Source organism: Chiloscyllium plagiosum, chromosome 20 (genome assembly GCF_004010195.1).
Source record: "Chiloscyllium plagiosum isolate BGI_BamShark_2017 chromosome 20, ASM401019v2, whole genome shotgun sequence".
NCBI classification, from domain to species: Eukaryota; Metazoa; Chordata; class Chondrichthyes; order Orectolobiformes; family Hemiscylliidae; genus Chiloscyllium; species Chiloscyllium plagiosum.
This window is the reverse complement of record NC_057729.1, coordinates 29,996,876-30,003,139: the sequence shown is the minus strand read 5'-3', so window position 1 is coordinate 30,003,139 and position 6,264 is coordinate 29,996,876. Positions and strand designations below refer to the sequence as shown.

Genomic DNA, 6,264 nt, shown 5'->3' with positions numbered 1-6,264 from the left:
TCTTCAGGAATGGCTCATGCCCGAAACGTCGATTCTCCTGCTCCTTGGATGCTGCCTGACCTGCTGCGCTTTTTCAGCAACACATTTTCAGCTCTGATCTCCAGCATCTGCAGTCCTCACTTTCTCCTCAACACAAGGTTAGGTCCAGTGACTTATAAAGTTCAGGTAGGTGTGATAGTCCTGAACAAGTATGTTGACCAAATGAAAGCTGCAAACTCGCAAATGGTGCAGAAGCAAAACATGCCCAGCTCCTTGACTGCATTTCTGACTGTTCCGGACTCCATGGGTTCTCCCACTCCATCAAATGTTGAAGAAATCTCGGAATCTGAGATAGACATGGTGGATGTTGCTGCCTCAATGTCTTTGCTGCCTGAAGAAGAGAAGCTCCAGGTGCAACTGAGCTACTGAGTATTACACACTGCTACTATCTGAAGCAGAGTTGGAGGAATCTGACCCAGGGATAAAACGTCCAGGAGGAGCTACAAAATAAAGAACCAGCTTATCTTCTCGGACTCAGAGGGGCAGGATTGCAATCATGGTATCAAAGTCAGCCAGATGGACCTCATAGAATATGAGTTCCCAGATTAGGGTTGTTAATTTGGTCCAACCAGGGAGCCCTGGCTGACAGAGAAGAATGGGCATGTCGGGGTTTGGGGTTTGGCTTTGCCACTCCTCTCCCTTGTATATTGCTGTTTCTCTGTATACAGCTGTTAATGTTTATTGTTTGTAAACTTTACTTGTTAATAAAATAAAAAAAGGGGACTTGCTGCCCTTTTTCCCCATAAAAAAAAGGAGTGTCAGACATCCTGTTCATTCTGAGAGACCTGGATCAATGTCAACAACTCTCCACATGTAAATAAATGGTGACTTGGTAACAGGATACTGACCTCTGTGGAGTTATTTCAATTATGATCCTTTGATTATTCAAATTTGTTGACGTCAACCCATCTCTTAAAAAATTTGCTGTTTCCCTGTTCTTTCCAATCATCATTCCACCTTTACTCTTGTATTTCTTTAAAGGGAGAGAACATTTTGATTGCTTTGAATATCTCATTAATTTGATGTATTCCACTTCATTTTTTTACTGAAACTACATCGGTCACTGTCACAAACAGCTACCTATTGATTGTGGCCATTGTTTTCTGTCCTTAGCCAGAGTTTTTTTTGGTCAACACCACGGATCTCATCATCTTCCACAATATGTCCTCTTCCACAGTCCCTCACTCTCACACTGCTCTTCCATGGTTACATTCCTGCCTATCATACCATAGTTACTACACTATCCTTGTGATTAATCCTGTCTTGACCATGCCTCTTCTTTAACTCAGGATTTCATCCTTTTCATTGTTTATTTGTAAGTTCCTTAGCAGAAGCATCTGTAAGCACTGGGCAAGCATTTATACAGTTAGCTAGAGACTTGTGGGCTCAAGAACCATTGCATGATCTTATTGCACAATTTAAGTTAACATTATAATACAGCAATGATGAATTCCCTTTTGCTGGAACTGTTGCTTTCAGATTAAATGTTTGTTTGCATTTAATAATTTTATGGTAGCATTTGATCAAAAGCTGAATTCAATGTTCTCTCAACCAACATAACCAAAAGTAAATTAAATGGTCATTCATCTCAATGATGTTTATGAGATCATACTTTGGACCACATTTTTCCAGTACTGGCTCTTGGATACATGATTGTGAGTTATGTCATCGAGCTTATTAATAAGTACAATTAATGGTTCTTGCCCAACACAAATCTTTGCACAATGTTACCATCCTGCCCATTACACATTTCTTGCTATCAGCTCATCCACTAACCAGGTTATTAACATTTTTAATCAACCTGTTCAGAGATGTCATTGTACATTGTTGGTGCAGGTGGGATTTGTACGCAACATTAGAGTGGTGCTGGAAATGCACAACAGGTTAAGCAGCATCCAAGGAGCATGATTTTTCCTGCTTCTTGGATGCTGCCTGACCTGCTGTGCATTTCCAGCACCACTTAATCTTCAGCATTTGCAGTCCTCACTTTCGCTTAGCGGATTTGAACCCAAGCCTCCGAAGCTCAAACAAGGGATACTACCACCGTACCACTAGTGTCTTAACAAGTTTATTGAGATATTTTTTTCCAACCAACCTTTTCAGAGATGTTATTACACATCTCTGAAGTAGGAGAGATTTGAACTTGGGTCTCCTGGTCTAGAGGCAGGGCCATTACCATTGTACCACAAGTGTCTTAACCAGGTAATTGATTTTTTTTAATCAATGTGTTCAGAGATGTTATTACACACTCCTCTGGAGCAGGTGGGACTTGAACCCAGGTTTTCTGGCTCAGAGGTGGGCATTCTACCACTGCATTACAAGAGGTCCTTAACCAGGTCACTGATTTCTCATAATTCTATGCACTTTAGCTGTAACTAATACAGTTTCTCGTGAAGGCATTTATTGAATTCCTAGTGGATGTCCATGCAAATAACATCCAGAGACAATCCTCTGTGCATCCCTTTAATAACTTATTCGAAACACTCAATTTCATTAGGAGGTTCTTTCACAATGTCTGGGAGGAAAGTGTGTAGTAAGAAGCTTCTCAATGTATCTGTAACTAGGTAGGGTCCAGCTGAAGATAGTTGATGAGTGTGGTAAGCATTGTAGGATAATAATTGGTTGTCAAAGAGCTGAGGATGTTAGCTGGAGAGGTGGAGTAATTGAAGGTATTCAATAATCACTTCTTTGCAAAGTAACAGTACAAAGTGACAATCAAAGGGTTTTATTGTGAAATAATGTCACATTTTCTGATAATGTAATAAAATGTCCAACAGTTGGAGATGGTTTTCTTTATTAATTGTTATTAGTTTTGTTCTTTTATTAAAATAAAATGTAATAATATTGACTAAATATTGATTTAAACAAAAATATATTTCAAATTTTGAAGAGCAGGCAGTTCAGAACACATTCAACTTAATGTGTATAAATTCAAGATTTTCAATGGAATGTAGAAACATCATGATGTTTTTGTGCTTGATGTTCTGTCTACAGATTTCCAAAAGTCGTTTTGCAAAATGCCACATACGTTTTGCAAAACTGAAGCCCAAAGAAAAGCAACAATGGCAGCCTTGGATATAGAATTAAATAAGGGACAGGAAGTATAGTTTAGTTGTGAACAATTAGTTTTCAAAAGTGCAAGCGGGAATACATTCCCAGGGTCAGAATTAGAAACAGTAATGATCAGGACTTGTGCAACACAGTATAATTGCAAAATCTTCAATTAACACTAAATTCACAAATTTAGTAGCAAGTGAGGAGAATAAAAATTTAATTCAGGAGAACATAAGCACACTGGTCAAATGGGTAGACAAGGCGAATGCCATATAAAGAACTATGAATTGATATATTTTGTTTGCAAAAGTGAGAAGCAATATTAACTAAATAGCACAATTTTAAAGGTGGTGCAGAAGTGGAGAGATCTTTGAAAGTGACAGAATAAGTCAAGACGGCCTTTGCTTCTGAAATATATATCTGAAGCCATATTTTGTCTTGAAGCTATCCTTGACTTGTTAAAGGAAAAGAGTACAAAGCAAGGAAGTTATGCTGAACATTTTTAAAAAGAAAAAAAAACACTAGTCAGACCTCATCTGAGTCTGGTCACCACACCTCAAGAAAGATACTGAGGTTTTAGTGAGAAGAGACACAGAAATACAGAAGACATGGAACTGGGGAGGATAATTTTCAATTGTGTGGAAAGACTAGTGAAGGCTTTTTTTTCTCCTTTGAATAGCAAAGATTGAGAGAATTGATTGAAGTATGCAAATTTATGAATAATTTTGAAAGAGTTAAAAAAAGATAAATTGTTCAGAGATGGTTCAGTACCTACAGGACATACAGAAAAGTGATTGCCTAAGACCAAGCATGAGGAATCAGTTAATACATAGTGACTTGTTTGATCTGGAATACATGCCTCAAATGGTGGAGTGGTTTCAAGAGTAGCTTTCTAAAGGACATTGGCTAAATAAATGGAGGAGGAAAATTATAGGAGAAAAGCAGAGGACTGGGACTATTTTGGATATCTTTATTATAGGGTCAGCACTGGCAATGATGGGCTGAATTGCTTCCTCTTACAGTATTGCTCTATGATTCTGCAGAACAGTAACTTTGCTTTGAGATGTCCTGAGTGCTATGCAAGGCACTACATAAGCCTTTCATTCTCACTGACAGTCACAGTGTTGCCTCTCACCTCAAATCTGTCACCACTTAATTGTGATTTTCAGCCACAATGTCTTTGCGAAACTGAAGTCATCAACTTATGTTCCCACAAACACTGAAGAACCTTTAGCTCTTGGACCCAATAAGCTCAGCACCTTCACTTGTCATTTATCTACCTGTAATAGACTGTTTGAGACCCCTCATATTCTTTTACTTTCAAACCTTCTTTACTGTTCTGGACTTTATTCATTCTTTAATACACTGTCATTTTTTAATAACGAACTGTGAGATTTATTGTGGGCACTTGTTTGTCAAAGTTACTAATCATACAAGCTGACAATAGAAGGCCATTCAGTATGTGATGTCTCATCCAATACTGAGTATTATCTAAATTGATCGCATCGCTGCCTCTCTCCGCCCTCTCAGTAGCCTGCAAATTAGTCCTCTCTAAATAGATATCCAATTGCCGTCTAAAAGTTTCGACCGAACCTGCGCCCATCATCCCCTCAGTTGGCATAACAACCCTCAGCGTGGAAAAAGTCTCAGCTCTCTTTCAGTTCTTTGGTTGATTTTAAAACATCACTGATCCACTTGCCAGAGGAATCAGGATCTCCTTCTCCACTCCGATACCCCACCCCAGAACTTAATTCTGAACACCTCTATTCAATCTCCGTTTCACCCGAGTGACCAGGTCGCCTTCTGAGAGCAGGGCTGCTCTCGGGGCACTGGCGATACAATGTGGACTCTGGCACACCCTGGGAATGACATTCCAGCCAGACCAAAACAAGACCGCAAAACTCGAGTGGGTTGGCTTTCCTTCCCACCACAGCCCGATGTGTAAAGAACTCCATCCAAGTACAAGACACGGAAGGAAAACCTCATGCCCAGTGACTCGCCTCGAATAGACAGATGCCCATTTGTTGGGGCGTTCCAGCAGCGGTGGTGGTGATGGAGTTTGGGGGGGGGGGGGAATACAAGACGGGAACGCGCGTCCATGCTCGTGGTCACGAGCGCGCGCTCCCCCACACCGCGATCGGCGGGCACGCGCCACCCCGCAACATGGAACCCTGGCGTGCACGCGCGCCGAGGCAGCGCGCTCCCAGTTAAAAAAAAGAGAAAACCCACAAGAAGTTCCGACATTGTCCCCCGGGCTCGAACCTCTCACCTTCCTTCATTAACATACAAAGCGCCGACTTCCTCCTTCAACTCGCCGACATGCACAATGTAACAATTGCAAACGCTGCAACATTGTTTCTCCAGCTCGGCAGCAAGATGAGCTTGCGGTATCACTGAGGCAAAATGGCGACATTTTAAAGAAGCAGGAGAACTCAGAGCTGGCCGCGTAAAAAAGAGGCAGAAAAACATTTTACATCGCCTGAAGTTGTCCCGATCGATCGACAATCGCAAGAGTAAAAGCAAAGGAAAAGATGGAAAATACGAGGCGGCTGCCAAAGAGATGGGAGGCCCTGACAGAGTCAGGCGTCTTACCTTAAATTTCTGGTTAGATTATTATCTTCAGGGCCTTACAGTAGACTCTATTCCTGGGTCATGCGCGATTCCACTTGTCCTTTGACAGTTGTACAGTGAGGAGGTAAGTTTCAACTCTCGCGTTACTATTTAATGCTGCACGATTTTCAAGTTCCAGCACAAGCAGCAAATCTGCATTTCCAACGCTGCAAATGTCTGCTTCGTGCCTGCCAAAAACAGACGACAGATTACATACTTCCATCCGAATATCATTGCATAAATAGGATCCGCAGCCCAAGTGGAAACTACAGAAGAACTGCCTCCGCCTTCTTCACAAATGTAACTTCGTGTTTATGCAATACTATCTGCAGCTCCTTTTACATTGTCCAAACTCGACTAAAACTATTTTTTTCCAAAAAAACAACACCGTTGCTTGAAGAACATGGCCCGAGTACCTCAAAATATTTTACAATAAAACTTGCGCTGAGATTCGAAAACGCCAATCGACAACTCCTGATCAGCCCAATTTATATCCAAGATAAAGTAGAAAAATCTCTTCGGGACAAAATGTTTTTTGTAGTTTCATGTTTCCTTGTTTAA

At 40.9% G+C, this 6,264-nt stretch overlaps 1 protein-coding gene across 1 annotated transcript in view; it reads right to left on the bottom strand.

The window, feature by feature from the left end:
* znf512b (zinc finger protein 512B) overlaps window positions 1–5,771 on the bottom strand; it is a 99,195-nt gene extending 93,424 nt beyond the window's left edge. The window contains exon 1 of the mRNA XM_043710402.1: window positions 5,686–5,771. The gene's annotated coding sequence lies outside the window, so the exon portion shown is untranslated. The remainder of the gene's footprint in view (window positions 1–5,685) is intronic.
* Window positions 5,772–6,264: the final 493 nt, after the last annotated feature.